Source organism: Diorhabda sublineata, chromosome 4, assembly GCF_026230105.1.
Source record: "Diorhabda sublineata isolate icDioSubl1.1 chromosome 4, icDioSubl1.1, whole genome shotgun sequence".
Taxonomy (NCBI): domain Eukaryota; kingdom Metazoa; phylum Arthropoda; class Insecta; order Coleoptera; family Chrysomelidae; genus Diorhabda; species Diorhabda sublineata.
Genome location: NC_079477.1, coordinates 17,906,438 through 17,924,244, shown reverse-complemented (window position 1 = coordinate 17,924,244; position 17,807 = coordinate 17,906,438). Strand labels below are relative to the sequence as shown.

General features: G+C 33.3%; 1 long non-coding RNA gene across 1 annotated transcript in view; it reads right to left on the bottom strand.

Annotated features, from left to right (window-relative positions):
* Nucleotides 1-381: 381 nt before the first annotated feature.
* LOC130443251 (uncharacterized) overlaps nt 382-17,807 on the bottom strand; it is a 38,261-nt gene continuing 20,835 nt past the window's right edge. Inside the window, exon 3 of the long non-coding RNA XR_008909832.1 lies at nt 382-667. This is a non-coding gene — a long non-coding RNA (uncharacterized LOC130443251). The remainder of the gene's footprint in view (nt 668-17,807) is intronic.

Sequence of the window (17,807 nt, the reverse complement as noted above, 5' to 3'; positions counted from 1 at the left end):
AAAGAAAATCCTATTGAGTTTTCGATATCTGTTAAAAATCGTAAAATTAGGTCTTTTAAATTGATCTATAATATCTCTTATTTCTAAATATTGATTAACATTACTTCTAGATTCATTTAACAGTGTTTATTATTGTTATTTTATTGAAAATTGATATTTGGTTTCTGTTCAATGTTGATAATGTATCATTTAAAACATTCATAGAGTTTTGGTTTGATGAAATATGATTATTGAGTTTTCTTATAATTTTATTTTGGCTATTTTCTAATTGAGAAATACTGTTGTTAATTTCTATTGTGACTTGCTCATCTAGGTTTCCTGAAATCAATTTTACGAGAGATCCTAGAGGATTGATTAATGCTCTTTTGAATAATTTGCTAGGAAAAATTAAGAACATTTTTTGATTTATGTTATCAATTACAAGATGTAAGTGTTTGTACATAGTAAAAAGTGCAAGTCTATTGGGAGCTGTGCAGTTTACAATTACAATTCTTATTTGTTGAAAGAGGAAGTTAGTGAGTCTATTTGGTCTTAGGATAGGTTTTAGTGGAATGCAAAGGAGAAAGCAGTTTTAGCGTTTCCTTATTTGTAAGGTAGAATACCGGGCTTGTCTTTCAGATTGTGCACTTGAATTTTCTGATTCATTGTCAATAGGAGGATCGTCATCCTGTAAAATAACGTTAGTCAGTTTCCTGGGAGGTTTAAATAAAGTTTGTGGTAGCTATTTCCATATTGTTTAAGGAATGTTATAATTCGAGATTGAAATGATTCGTTGGTAACCTATAGTTGCCATCTAGTTCTGAAATTCTTATCTAAAAGGGTTTTTATCAAATTTTATTATAATAATTTGGTTGACAAAATTATTAGGGTAAATTTCTACTCTACTTAAAGCTTCTGCGTTACTGTTTGATTTACCTCGTTTGTATACAATTTCGTATACAAATTTCTCTAATTTTAATCTTCAACGTACTAATCGCGAGTTTGACTCTTTTAGAGACATTAACCACTGTAACCACAAAGTAGAAGTTCCTTTTATATTGTAGAGTAGGATGTTTCTGCATCATTGAGTATGCGTGAGGCATATGAAATTGGTTTATCCTGACCAATAGGGCCTTCAGATAGAATTGCACCGATAGCAAAATTACTAGCATCTTTAGTTATGATAAAGTCTTCAGTAATATCGGGGTAGGTTAAAATTGGTTGGTTAGTTAGTGAAGCTTTACAATTTTCGAAAGTTTTAATGTATAATAGATCGTTACTTTTAGCGCCCTTTTTCAACCACAGCGTGAAAGACTTAGTTATTTTCGCGAAGTTATTAATAAATATACGATAATATCCTAGCAATCCTAGGAATGATTTTATTTCGCTAACCGTTTTCGGAATCGGGTAATTTTGGATAGCATGAATCTTTTCCAAGTTTGGTTTTATCACGTATGGCGTAACTATGTGACCAAGGAATGCAACTTCCTTTTTTAAAAATTCTGATTTATCTAGCTGAATCTTTAAGTTACACTCTCTTAATTTTTGGAAGATTTTCTTTAAATTGACGATGTGCTCCTGAATGGATACACAGAACACAATTATATCGTCCATGTAGACGAAGTACATTTTGTTTATATATTCTCGTAGGACATTATCTATTACCCTTGGGAAGGTTGAAGGTCCGTTCTTTGTTCCAAATGGCATACGAAGGTATTCATAATGACCGTTCTCAATACTGAAAGCTGTTTTCTTGATATCATCCGGATGCATCTCTATCTGATGAAACTCACTAGCTAAATCGAGAGTTGAGAAGAATTGACATTGGCCAAATTTTTTTCGTTAGGTTTACTATAGTCCACTGCAATGCGCACTAATTATCCAAATGGGGCTACTCCAAGGAGAGTCGCTTGGACGGATGATGCCTTTTTCTATCATATCATTTATTTGTTTTTCAACCTCGGGTTTATGGATGAAAGGATATCTGTAGGATCTCACGGGAATTTCGTCTTTTGTTTTTATTTGGTGTTTAACCTAATTTGTGAAAGTTGAGGGAGAATATTGTCTATGAAATATATCTGAGTATTTCTTACAAAGTTTAGTAATATGAAACTTTTCTTCTTCATTTAAGTGACAAGTACGTATTAATTCTGTTATGTCATTAGCGTTGCTAATATTGTTAAAAGAGGGTGTTACTGATTAATGAAAAATTTCATACTCTTTTTCAATTGGAGTAGTTTTAACGGGCTCGTATAAGTATATTTCAGCAATATTATCTGTATTGTTGATAATGTCTACAGAGGCATAACCATTTTCTGCCTGAGAAATTCCGTCTCTAATTATGCAATTGAATAATTTGGTTGGCGGTATACAACAATAACATTGTTGGCCATCGAAAAAATTATGAAATTTGATTTTGTGTTGAATTCTATAAATGCCGGAATTTTGGAACAATAATCTTTGGTTGTTGTTTGAAATAAAGAGCAGATAGTGGAAGGTTCTTTAACAATGTATACTGAAAAAAAAAACTTCAACTAAGAGTTTCAAAGGTGGATTAATAATTTTAATATAAGGAAGATCCGTTCTGTCATCGTAAAATTTTCTTGTTGGGTATTTTCGCAGTTTTCGTCATTTGTATCGTCTAAAGTTTGTTCATTGTCATAGAGAAATTCGGGGCTATTTTCTTATAGTAAATTGCATGGATTGGAATTGTCATAATTTTCTTCTGGGTTTTGTGCTAATCCGTGGGGATTTTGGGATTTATCTAGATTATATAATTCTTCTGGTACAAAGTTTTGTTGAGGGAGATATTGGTTTCTAGGAGTTTGATTTCGATATACTGATGTGGAAGGTCGATTTATGGATTAATTTGAAATTCCGCTCATAGGAGTAGGTCTTTGAAAGTTATTCTGTGGTTTTCTAAAAGTATTGTTTGAAATTCCACTCATAGGGGTAGGTTTCAGTTGTAAAGCTTGGGGGTTTGGTTTAAATGAATTCTGATTTCTTGGAGGGCCAAAACTTGGCGATTAGTGAAAAACCTCTGATGTGGTGAAGGACGGGACGTGATTGTATATTGATTGGGCCATGTGGAAAATGGTTAGGATTTTGGAAATTATTTTGGTAATTTTGTGGTGGTGTGTTTAACTGGGAAATAGGAGAGTTATTGTTAAAGTTTTGTCTCTGTACAGGTCTAGTCTTAGAATTATCAAGGTTCTGTCTTTGTAAATATATTATATTATTTGTTGTCTGGCTTTGGCTATTGTATTAGGTTTCATAGCACGAATACTTGCAATCATCACCTAGAAAAGGGAAATTTTTGCTTGGAAAATCATGTGCACGGTATTTTGAGACAAAAAGGGTGTGATGCTGATCGACTGCTTACCTCGCAGAAAAACGATAAATGTAGCAGCATACTGCTAGACTTTAGAAAAACTGCAATGTGCTGTTCAAAACTAAAGGCGTGGCATGCTGAGTAAGAGTTTCTTTTTTGCCTCCCGATAATACCACATACATACGGCAAATAGAATAAAAAATCATTTTTTTGGCTGGGAACAATTGGAACACTCCCTATAGAGTTTCGGTTTATCGCCGACCATTGAGCCCTACCTATGATGATAAAATAAAGATAGATTCGAAGAGGTACAAACTAAAATATCCTCAGAAAGGAAAACCATAAAGAAGATGATATTCGAACAACGAGTAGTAAGTTGTTAAAGCAAAGAATTGAACTGTTTAAACAAAGATTAAATGGCAAAACAAGAAGAGGATAATTTTCTCGCGATTGTGTCTACCTGTACCGACCATTAAACGGCACCGTCAATATGTAGATCAAGAAACTTGATCGATTTTGAAGATCGTATTAAGACATTGTTGAGTTTAAGAGGTTGTAAAAGTTTTGTCAGTGCTTAAGCAGAACATGTTCGCGTCCTACCAATAGTAATAAAATCTTTGCCCACGGTAGAATGTAAAGCTCATATATTTGGAACACTCCAGATTACAGTGGTGTCATCCGCAAATAAAGTGAATTAATTCGTAAGTCTGTGACATCCTTAATGAATACCAAAAAAAGAATTGGAGCTAAAACTGAACCCTGGTAAATTACTCGAAACTTTACCATTAGCTCGTGCCAGTTGTTTTCTACATTAAAGTAAGATACAAACCAATTTAAAGCTCCACCTTGGATGACATACTACTCTAGTTTGTTAATAAGAGTTTCGTGATCAACACAATTTATTATTAAGTGAGCCATATATTTAATCAAGAACAGAAAACATAGCATCATTAGTGCATTTATCAGATAGGAAACTAAATTGAGTTTTCAAAATTTTATGTTTAAAAAGAAAAGGCAATAGGCAGTTTTTCATTAGTATTTTGACTATCTTCGATAAGATGGGTAATAATGCAATAGGACTAAAGTTACTAATGTTGTTTTCTGGAAAATTTGAAAATAACCAGCTTATAACCAATCCGACCGTCGAGGTCAATAGAGTTTGATATGAACGCGTTTTATTCCTCAAATCATTGATAAGAGATAAGTTTATTTCGAAAAATTTTTATATCTAGAGATACAATTGTTGTAATAACTTTGATAATTTACTGGTACAATAATTTATAGTTATTGATATAATTGAGCATGTGAGGAATGTCTTTGCATTTTTTAAAAAACAAGAGTGAGTCATATTCAAAAGTACATGTTCCTTTCGTAAATCATGATTTGTGATGATCAGTTTTACGAGGGCGACGAGGAAATACTTTATTCAAGCACTTGTGGAAATAAAACCTTCAAAACATATATACGATGGCTGGTCATGCAGATAGGGGTGAAATAGCTTGGGAGACGATAAAATAGCCGGTTCTCTTAGTCTAGAGGCAATGTAACGCTTACTACCAGTAAAGGAATGTTTCATAACTGATTTTTATAAAGCTACAGCTTATTTGTCAGATGAGATGGATACTATTTCTGGACGCGAAAGGTCAGAGACCCTGTACTTACAGGATGTATCACTTGATTAACCTTCACAGGCTCAAGAGTATCCACTGTGGGTGAAGGTGAGGCTTCTTGGGACAATGAAGTTTCAATAGATAATTGTAATAAAATTGAAAAGTAATTTAGGATAATGTTATTTTTGATTTATTGCTTCATTTGAATAAAAAATAATAATTAAAAAAAAAACAAAAAACCCGCCTGCATGGATAACTACAATTAAAAATCAACTGAAAAGACTAAAACAAGATGAAAATTCAATGATAAGGTATTTTAAATAAATAATGATTAGGTACTGAAAACCAGAAACATAAATTGAAATAGTACCAAACCTATGTACCTGCATATTGTACACTTAGAAATATCAGCACGGTAGTTTTTTCACTTTTTTGCAACATAATAAACAGAATTACATTCGGAGGCATGCACAAAGAGATAATAATTTATCATAGCATTCAATTTCATGTCTCCGACTGCAATATTGCGCATCTAGCAAATAATTCCGCATCAGCTCCTTCTTGCAGAGGTCGTAAAAGATTTAGTTTTGCGTAAAATGCATTAGCAAAATCAAAACCATCCAGTAATTCACTTTCAGCACGAAAAGGAGCATGTACAACAAGCAGAGAATAACAATAAGCTTCTGGGTTTGAGGCTAGTGTGAAGTAGCGGGTACGTAAAATGACTGGGGTTTTCTTTTTTTCATGCGACCTGCATTATCCAGTAATGTGATGTATTGCTGTTGATCATTGGTATTATCTTGTTGATCTTCATAAGCATCCATATCTTGTTCGTCATCGTCGATGTAATTTGGCTGTCTATTCACCACGTCATACAATATGGCAAACTCTCCTAAACTAAGATTTTCCAAATTATGAGGCCGGCAAACATATATATCAAATATATTTTTAAGCGGTTCTGATAAATTACTGTCAATTCTGAGCATATGATATCTCTCTTCCGGAACACACGAATTTACAAAAACAGATTTTCGGGAACTATCTCGTAGTTAAAGGTGGCATAAACGAAAAGCGCACTCACACGCAGAAACTTCACGGTGAGTTAAAATTGCGTTTTGTAATTGCAAAAACCTGTTTGCCAACATCGCCACCTTGTTCTCGTACTCGTTGAATAGCATTTCTTACTGATCGTGAAATTTCTGCAGGTTCCGATTTTGAAATATACTTAGATGTACCTATAATAAGCTATACCCATAGCCGATCCGCATGGTTGGATGTCCATGTTGGAAGACCACATCTTTAATATTTCGGCATTGTATGGATTAATCATATTCTCGTCATCTTTTCTTTTCAATATATAAAATTTTCCTTTATTTCTGGTAGTTTGATCCTCGTCCTCGATCCATTTGATACTGGTCTTGGAAAAGCAAATCTACATGTAGAACTCTTTTTAAAACACGTGTGTGTGTGTGTTTATGTGTTTGCAGTTTTATGACTAAATCATGCATTTCTTCGTCATACTCTGGATCTGGAATGTTACAGGTGACTACTTGGTCCAAAAGTTCTACGCCTTGTGGACTATCGAAGGCAGGCATTTGCTCACACCACACAACCATGTGTACATGAAGACTTCCACGTAATTGAAACTCCACACGCCACCAAAAGTCTTCTACACATTTTCTAAGCAACGGGTTCTCTTTCTGCTTAAGCCGTTTAAATAAAGCGTTCACGGGGATCATAAACTGCCTTGATAAAGTGACCGGATACTGTTCAACCAAACGTAACTTCTCAGAAAATGTTAGCTCTTCTACGGAAGCATTAGGGCGACCATCGGTAAGTAAAAGTGATTTTAATACATCAGGCCAGTTTAAATCATTGCACGATAATGTTAAATACCAATGTGGAGGACCTAAATTTTTTACCATAGCCAAGAGGTCTGTATAAGCTTTGTGCCAATAAGATGAAGTACCACGAATATTGCGCATCATCAAATGTACATTCTGTACTACATCGTTTGGTTCTACTCCATTCTGGCGAAGTTTTGCACAAACTGATACATTTTGTTGAGCTTTACAAAGTTCAACTACTGACAATCCATAAAATAAGTATTCATTATTTTGAAACCGTTTTTCATTGCTCATTATTCTCGTTTGATAGTAATCAAGCGGTGTGATGGGTCTGTCTTCCTTAAGACCATTCCTTCCATTTGGGAATAACTTCACCCATGCAAGTTCTTCAGCTCTTTTTTCTCTGAAGATACTTACGGGTGGTGCTGTCTTTCATTTTAAGTTATGAATAGAAATCGTTTCATCTTCCACGTTTATATCACTTAAAACTTCATTTAAAGCCGGAACATTGGAATCTATGGCCATAAGAGATGTAACGACTATCTGACCATCGTGCGCATTGAGTTCTGTCTCTGTAATGGTTGAATTTGGAATATTTTCATGATCCAGTTCCAAGGGTACGCCTCTTTACAAAGTTGTGTTGACAACAGTAAAAGACTTTGTGAATTATACTCTCTCATAGAATCTAGTCTAGCCTGATGAGATGAAAGAGATTCGTTATGCCGACTTTGTGAATTATACTCTCTCATAGAATCTAGTCTAGCCTGACGAGGAGAAGGAGATTCGTTTTGCCGCTTTCGAGAATTATACTCTCTCATAGAGTGTAGACTTAGTTGTCTCCCAATTTGATTTTTCTTTCCTCTTGAGAAAGAGCACTATATGCTAACTTCATTCTATCTTTCATTTTATCAAGGCGTATTTTACGTGAATTAGGAGATTCTGTTTCAGTTTTCTCTTTTGCAGCCTTAGCTCGTTTAGACTTGCGAGATAAAGCCATTTTAGCGAAATAAGTTCGAATTTACAACACAAATTAACAACAAATACAACGTAGGTCCGTCCTCGTAGTTATTATATTATCTTAGATAACAAGAAGTCACAAAGATACCGCGTTTTAAAAACCTAGTGGCGCCATCTATCCGCACAGGTATGAATTATTTTAATTAGCTATTTTTTATCGTTCCATTTAATATTAAAACTGTAAGTTATATATACATATTTACAATCAGTGTTTAAAATCCTTCATTTTGATAACCAACTCGATATGCTTGGTAGTAAAAAAATTTTTTACCTCACAACATGGCGTCCAAAATGCGCCATTTTGGATTTTCTTAAATGTCTCCTATCTAAGAACACTTGGGCTAATGAAACGAGTCTATCGATACCTCAAATGTGAAAATCCGTTTAGTGGTTCTGGAGATACAAGGTAATAAAGAATATTACATACATACAAGATAGGCGTTAAAAACATGACCCTTCCTGGCAGTCGAGTAAAAAAAGCAGCGAATGAGATTACCAACTATTACAAAATGCTACCTTTGATTACGGCACGGCGTACGAAAGTTTTGAAAAATTGGATATCTCAGGAGATACCTCAGTTGTATGAGGAAGATGATGTTTTATATGTGGGTCATTTTTTCTGATTATTATTATTAATTTGGGTTTTCATCCCTCTCACTAGATTGGATATATAAGTTGAATTATTTTTCAATTTTATAAATCTTGCTCGGATGAAAAATTGTGCCGCATAATATTATTTGCGGGCATGGTTATATGTTAACATAATAATTTATTTATTATTCCGGAGAGATATTTAATAGGACATTATATTTCTTTTAGATTTCATCCATATCATATAGGACTGCATCAACAATTGGTTGATCGTGATTACGACAAGAGGTTGGATTATTCCAACTGGTCACTACATATGGTATATGACGACTCTCAATTACTGGCACGTATTTTGTGGTCAGAAGAAGCTACAATTAGTAGTTATGGTACGGTTAACCGGCATAATATGCACTATTGGTCACAGAATAATCCACTCTGGAGGGAAGAAGTTCAGTATCAGGGGAGATGGTCAGTGAATGTATGGTATGATATTGTAAATGGTCAGATAATTGGACCTTTTATTCTTGACAACGCAATTAACGGGGAACGCTACCTAAATTTTATAGGGGATGAATTACCACTTCTAGAAGATATATCACTAGCAACTCGTAGGTCTATGTTGTTTCAGCACGATGGGTGTCCGGCGTATTTCTCCAGACAAGCTAGAGAATTTTTAGATAATGCTTACCCTGATAGGTGGATAGGACGTGGAGGCCTATTTTCTTGGGTAGCCAGCTCACCAGACTTAACCGTCTTAGATTTCTATCTCTGGGGCCGGATTAAAGAACTTGTTTGTGCAATTAGACCCACTACTAGAGATATCATGATCAAGAGAATACGAAACGCCATTCAGAGTATTTCGAAACCAGAAATTGAGACTGCTGTTCAAGCTACTCTTCAAAGAATAAACGCTTGTATCGAAAATGTTGGGCGACAATTTGAACATTTATGTCCTCACTAGCGAGGTACCTAACTTATATTTCCATTTTAACTTCCATAACGCAGTTTCCCGGTGACAATATTGACATAATAATTGAAACCATTATTAATAGAATAAGGAAAGACAATTTTGAGAAGTCGAAAAATGTTAAAATCCGTTCAGTCAACCCGGAGTAATTTATGTTTAAAGGAAAATGCTTAAAATTTACACAATTCTTAGGATATCTCGTAATACGAAAAAGATTTCGACATGCAGTTTTCACTATTCTGTTGCTAATTTGATCTTCTTTTATATTCCTCAATCAAAATTGCATGTTCCCATCCAAAATTTTTCAAGGATAGCTAGATTTAAAAAAATAAATAAATAACGCCCTCTAGCGTATACGTTACTCATTAGGTTGCTTCGAAATTATAACTCTTGCATTGGTAGAAAGGAGCTCTCTTCAAAAAAACTAAGTTTGCATAGATAAGTTGAGTAGAACTGGACTTACAGGCGTTTTTTCATAATAAAGTCCCCGCTTCCCCCTACCTCTTATTTGAAGAGATAGACTAAAACTTGTAGGATCAAATATACGCTGAATTTCTTGACGATAGAATAAAAAAGCTTGTCACACGTTACGATAAATGCTCTGATATAAATAATAATTGTGAAAAAAATGAGACTAAAGTATAGTCTTTCAAGTGAACAGATAGCCGAGTGGCGAGAACTTCAAAGAACTGACACTTTGACACTTTCAATAGCACCTAGGCGATGTAACAAGGTCCATTAAACCATTGGTATTAAGATTACAAGCTCTATCATACTGAAACTACTATGCTATTCGTAATCAAGATTTTTTGGACCAACCTGTAACATTAAATTATTGACCTCACTAATTTTCTCTACAATGCAATATATGAAGATCGTGAAGCGACGCATTAGTTAAAAATATGGATGTATTTGAAAAATCGAGAACTTTTCTACGTTAACTAATAAAAACAGACGGTTACATGTGGAAACAAACGGGACAAACAAACGAAATGAAAATCATTTATGATTACAGCAATTCCAATTTTAGTCCCTTTTTGTTCTGTACAGTGTTACACATATTCAACACAAGGAGCAAGAAAATAAATGTACTATTATTATTTTAAATGGATGTTATTGACTAACATATTGCTGCACGACATTGGACATTGAACAAGTAATTAAAGGGACGGTTGAATCACTTCCAATTTCTTTCTCATTTCATATATTCTAATCGTTTTATACTTTCCATCTTTATTTGAAAGATACCTCACGAATCAGACTCACTTTCACCTGAATAATTTTCCAAATTAATTATAACTTCATCAGGAATGAATCTAAAAATGCTTCTTTCTCAATTTATTCTATTTAGAACTTTACTTCATTTTCCTAATTAATTATAAATTTATCAATAATGAATATGGAAAAATGGTTTTTATTAAAATCTTTAGAAAATTTTATGGCATGGCATACCGATTTCCGCGTTGCTGAAAAAAAATTGTCTGCTAATTCTTCGATATTATCATCAACTGTATTGAAATCGATTTAAAATTATTTTCATAATAAAGTACTACATTATTACTTCAGTTAGATTTCAATCGGGGTGATATGGAGGTGATCACAAAATTCGAGCGTTATATGAAGTTCACTAACAAAATTAATTCTAGTTCGCTAGATGTCGCGTTGATTTTTTGATATATGAGGGTTGCTACTTTTGTTTTTATATAGACAAATAAAAACAAATATTAATTATTGGATATTGCTCTATTGCTTTCCAAAATATTCTTCATTAAAATCAATATACTTCTGCATGTCAAATGTGTGATTTTATCGCATCAACTGCTTCTTCAGGTGTAGAAAAATGTTAACCTCGCAATTTATTTTTGATATGCGATAATAAGAAGAAATCATCAAATATGAACTGTACTGATAATCCATTAATTCGATGTTTTTTGTTTGAACCGATGTGTGAGAGCTCGTATTGCGGTGGTGGAGAATGATTCGTGTTTTGCGATCGGTTTTCTTGATTTTTTCAGACACTTCCGGTGAATAAATGCTGGTGTACCAGCTGGGATTATGGTTCTTTTAATATTAATTGCAGATTATGAAAACCGTCGACGACAATTTTGTTTGTTCTACCATACCTCATTTTATAAACCTATTATTTTTATAAATACCTTTAAAAACATGTATATCATATGCGAGAAATTATTCGTTAGAAGGCAATCAAATCATTATAAATGGGACGACATTATACTGTTATTTAGACAGATGCACTCAATTGTAGTTCTTGCATCAGATTGTTGAATATTTTCCTTTTTTAAACATTCGAATATCTTTAAAATAACTTGCTGTGCTTGTATATCTAAATCTTTATTATTAAATTCATACCTGTCTTTATTCTCACTGCACTGTGGAGTTTCATTGTCTTAAATCGCCCATGGTCTAAAGAATGCCATGTTTCTATTTATTGAACGAAAATTTATTAATTAACAGAATATTTCAAAGAAATTATGTGCATTGGCCTTCTAACAGGTTCGGCCAATAGAAATGCATTTATGTTTACGATACGATATTTTCAATGGTAAACTGTGGAGATGATGATTGCATTTGGACTGACGGTTTGTTAAATTTTTACCAAATTTTATACGGATTTGGTATAAGTGCCGTGCGTTTTTATGAAAAATTGATTGTTCCTCGCGAAACTGTCTTCTGTAATTGATATTGGAAGAACTATAACAGTTTTACGTTGCTCTAATGGAGCGGTGGCGATATGCCCAATTATTCTAAAAAACAGGCGACAATTTACTTCCAAGTGCTTCATGCGCGAGCAACTTTTGTTGGATGTGAGTCATCTTCAAATACCCATACAGTCGATTGTTGTTTTGTTTCGGGTTCAAGTGCATAGATTCCCAATTTGTCGCCTATCGTGATCTAATAGCACCGCGATTGAATTTTCCAACCTTTCTTTACACCAATCGACAAAGTCTTTTTTTGAGCGATTGTCAAATTATAAGGTATCCAAAGCGACTAAATCTTTTTGACTGCCAAATTTTCATGCAATATTGAATGAAAGCGAGTGGCAATAACTTCCTCAATATCGCGGTACATCATCACATGACAAACTTGCAATATCAGTATACGCATAGCATCGATGTTTTCTGGCACAACAGCCGATTTTGGACGGGATAAATAAATCCCGTAATTTACTTGTGGAAGCAGTAGAAAATCCCCGTGTTCTAGGAAAAAGTGTGGATTGGTATCATAAATAATCAATTAGTAGATCCTCTACATATGGTAGAAGTATGTAGAGTTCCTTATGACTCACCCTGTATAATTTTAGATATCTATCTAATATGACGTAAAATGAACGAATGATGGATACTAAATATTATTACGTCATAATGTTATTTTGTTTTTCGTAAATATATCCATATATTCTTCTTAGATATATTGAATTTTTTATATATTTGGGTGTATATTTTCTGGTCCTCGAAAATACAGAAGCTGTCTTAAAACGAATAGATTATCCTTTGAAATGCTCAATTCGGCTCTTTAATGTGTTTTATAGAGTTGAAAGCACGACACATCTGTTTTCAAAAGAAGTCTTTATTATTCTCCCATCTAATCTATATATTGGGCCCTCATAGATTTACGACTTTCTCATGCTGGAAGAATTTTATCAAGAGTCAGGTCTTTTAAAATAATGTTCTTTTCCCTTTCCTCAATCTTTTGACCCAGATCTTATATCTTTTATCACTACTGAGATGTACAGGAAGAACCAGCGTTTAAACGTTATCAAACAAAGAAATCAATTCTAACCATAACAATTTATTTTTATTTCATTCAGTTTTCACGAATCCTAAATATTCATAAAATCATTTTCTCTATATTCGTTCATTTTATGAGATATCTCAAGGAATAGGAATAAATTTTATTCAGGTAAAGAAGGACAAAATGGAATGTTGAAATTCGGATTTTGAAAAACTATACGTGCTTTCAATTATTTTTAGGGGATAATCAAATTTCCAATCAACAAACACAATAAATTCTGCCCTCATCATCTCAATTCTAGCAATTTCAGTAGGATAAACCATTTTCGAAGGATTACACAGTTCTTGTACCCAAAAATAATACATCTGTACAACGAATCCACACTTAATAGGTGGTTTCATGTCTTTTTGTTTACTAAAACAGAAAAAATATTTCTTATCTTTTGAATGATTGATTTCTATTTTCATTTTTTGTGTCATCGGTTATATTTTTCGTTTTTGTTTTCTACCTCTTTCACTTCTCTCTTTTGGTATCATTACCCTTTTCCTTCGCTTCATATTTTTTTCTACCTCTGTACAGAATAAAATCTTATTCTAATTTCTTCTTTTTTCTCATCAAGTTGTGCTTTGCATCTAGAAAAATTATAGACAGGGCTACAATCCAGTAAGCTTTTCTCTAATCAGTGATAGTCTTCATCAAATTGCAACTTTTATGTATAGATTAGAAATTGACAAGTCAGTGTCTTTTAAATTCTGGTGAAAAATACATCGTGGAGAGAACGTGCAGTTCCAGAAAAAAGATCTGTCGAAAGGTTACCATGCAAATTTGAACTTTTACAGTAGTCTTTCATTGCAATATAGACAAAACGAAGAGAATTTTCTTGCAGATAGTACAACGGATAACTCATTGATCCTTCACTATGAGTAGAGACACCTATTTGTGGAGTATAGAGTCGTTCACACCGAAAAAATTCAAGATGCAATCTTCATATGGGAAAGCGAATAGGCGCTGGATAATAATATCGCTCAGACGGTAGATACAAAAATTGTGGAATTGAAAAAGTTAGAAACATGATATTCACTATGATCAATAGATAACAGGAGATGTCGCAGACCAAATTTTGATGAGAGCGTTGAGAAATTTTTTTTCTGAATGGATGATAGAGACCAACACGCAGGTACTACATAAAGCGAAAGTTAGGGTAATTGATATTATTATTTTAACCTATGAAGGAAGGATATTATGCCAGAATGTGTCCTCACCTCAATAATACCATATGTAATTTGGGACTGTTATAAATTAATTCTCAATATTTGCTTATTTTCAATTTCTAATCGTGAACTTCTGCCAATTAGCCAATCCATTCAATATCCAGATGTTTAATTTTGGCAAAGATATGTTTTCACCATGTTAGTTCCTATGTAGATACACACCCAGACATTTTGTTTCATTTTCTCATTTTAACTCAATGTTGTTTAGTGTCACTGGTGGGCATATATCTTTAGTGTAGCAAATGAGTTGACTTATTTACGTTAGACTTGAATTTCCACTCGTTCATCCAGATTTGAATTTTATTCAAGCTGTTTTGTATATTCCTCGTTTGCGGTTTGAGGATTTGAGTGCCTGGCAAGAATTGTTAACAAAGAAATGTCTATGGTCCAAATATGATTTTAATAATACGAGAGGGAGCGAGATTTCCTGAGTTTTTCCAGCCTTCATATTCTAAATTAACTTGGAAAATTGGAAACGATATAGAGTGATCAAAAACAATACGTTTAGTACTCCTAACTACTTTATTCTACACTGATTTTTGTGTAGTGTAGAATATTGATGGAGTAACCTTGGTGAATTAAATACACATTTTATCAGTATCAATTTCCTAGATTGGATTTATTTCGGAAGAACGATGCAATGAAATAGACTAGAGTGGGAAGTATTTGTTCATTTGGCAAAACCTTAAAAAGTAAGTAAGTTCACGAATACACTCTAGAGCATTCTAGATTTACTGTAAGAATAAGTTTGTTGTCAAATCTTTAGTTATTTCGTCTAAATTTTTACGGCTATTTCGCTATTACATTTTTTTTACCGCCAAAGCTTTATATTAAGTTGGAATTTTTGGAACCGTTGGTGATTTCATACTGAACACACTGCTTACACTACCCCTACATCAACACTACCAATTACTCTGTCTGATTCAGCTTACCTTCAGTCTCTGAAGACGATTATTGAAAAACGCGCGTGAGACAGTGTAATTGTGAGTGTTGGTGTGGTGGTAGTGTAAACAGTCTATTCAGTATGGAAGCTTTATATGGTATTTTATTTCTTATACCAGAAGCTCTGTAGGTGATTAAATATCGGAATAATTTTTATTATTGTAATTTGGTAAATTAACTGTTTTATAAAAAAATGATTTCTATTTAACTCGTTGCCATCGAAATAGTCAATTTAAGTTACCTCGTAAATTATAAGTTACTTTTTCAAACAAATAACATGTTTGAAAATAAAAATGAGGAGAACGGTAGTTGAATTACCCATTCTATTTTCTTCTTGTGAACATCAAATTACCACGAAGTTTGTGAGCTATTTCCGAGTTTTCCCTTTTTTAGTAGCATACGGTCAGCATCCGACAATATTTGTTGCCTCGATTTAATTAACTTAGTTTTGGTTGGTTGAAAATGTTCAAGTATTGTTCGTAGAGAGCAAAATTACTTGACGTCAAAAGTTCTCTTTCGGAAAATTATATTGTTTCCTCACATTTAATGATATGATCTTAATTAAAAACAACTTCGGGTCCCGCAGTTCAATACTGTATGAAATTATTTAATTTTGGATTGATACCCTACCAAACAACCTATACATAATTGACCCTTAAATTAGTCTGTTACCTATGAAGGCGAAGAAAAAGATTGAAATAGAAAGTACTAGTAAATGTTCATATTATTCTGTTCATAGCTAAGCGCATTGCATTTTGTTGAAATAAATAGAACAAGTTACAAATGTCAACAAATCAATTATCATGTTTACTAAACATGTGCATCCATTTCTGACAGTCGTCATAAATAATATGATGTAGAATTTGTCATTTTTAAATCCTCATGCTATCAAGGAAAAGTGTTTGGATAGGATCCATTTAACAACTTCAAAACAATAAGAATAGACGTAGGTGTTCGTACCAGATAGACATTTTATTAAATCTTGCGACCAGCTGTAGAAAACCCAAATTATTTGCCAGAAATTATATCAAACGTTAGTTATGTTTTTTATAACTAATTTTTCGACCCCTTGCCATATTTTTTTACAAATAGGCATTTGCGTATACAATAATATCCTCGTGAATGGTCAATTTTAACTCTGGTAATCACCAAAGTGTCACCGTTTTCCGGGTGGGCACTTTCTCTTTCTTCAAATGCGGCTACTCTTTGAAATTTCCTTCTTCACATTATTATGATACGTAAAACTCTCTTCTTATTGTTCTACCTTTTCAGAAGTAGTCGATGGGCACAATCCTAAGACTATCTCATAAAACTGTCGCCAGCACTTTTTCAACCAATGGAACCGTCTTTGCATTTTTCGGAACAGGTTTCCCATTTGCAATCCACTGTCTTGACTGTTTTTTGTTCCTAGAGTGTTGTGGTGGATCTAGAGTTAATCTACAGTTACAATCGACGGAAAAATCGCAACTCAATAAGGTCTGGGAATTATTCATACGAATGCGTTTTTGATCCGAAGTATAATTTTTCATTCAATATATGGCACATGCGCTCTATTAATATGCCAATAGCCTCTCCTATCTCTAACTCGAATCTGACCATCCTCCAGATTCTGATCGCTCGACGTCAGTCAAGCTGATAAGGCAACGTTTGGATTCAGTCTCCAAACATATTGTCTATCTAGAAACACATTCGGATATATATTTTTCAGGTTATTTTAATAAGTGCTGAAGTCTTCAGGCTGAGGTCGAGAATTTTTCAGACATCCTTCCTGTTTAAGTTGATACTATTACTGAAGATGGGTCTTGCTGGTCCGTCGGAAATTTGAATGTCGTCAATGAGCTCCTTATATCCATGAATCTTGAGCAGCCCTATTGTTTTTTTCAAATGGTTACCAATGGAAAAAGGCGTTTGAAATTTTCTCATGTTCAGTGTTTTCTTAAAAGAGCAACATCAATATAATGTTGTACCTTGTTTTTGGAATATTTGATACATTGAAAAAAAAACACATCACTGTACAATTTGATTGAAGTTAATGAATTACAACAAAGATCAGTGAAATTCAGTGAATGAATATATCGTTTTGTTCATTTATTGTTATTAACTCTAGAAAAGTTATTTTTAATTATATGGTGCTCGTGGAACAAAATCCCCTGAAGCTTAATTTTATAGAAATATTAGGTCTTGTTGTTCTGATTAGATTCTAAAAGTCTCCACCCCGCTGAAGGTGAAAAAAGTCTTTAAGAATTATGTTCCGTAGAGCCCAAAGGGCATTATATTCCTGTTGTAAGTCACCATAAATTGATATGAAGAAAAATTCAATTCGTTGAAGTAAATTTATATCCTTTTAATATGAATGCTCGTATTCAATATGATGAAAACATATTAATAAATAATTATGCTTATTGAATCTCATTTTTATACTAACGTTTATTATCGTTAAAGATATAAAAGGGAAAATCATTCATCTTTTAATATTTCTCATTAACTTGTAAAAGAATG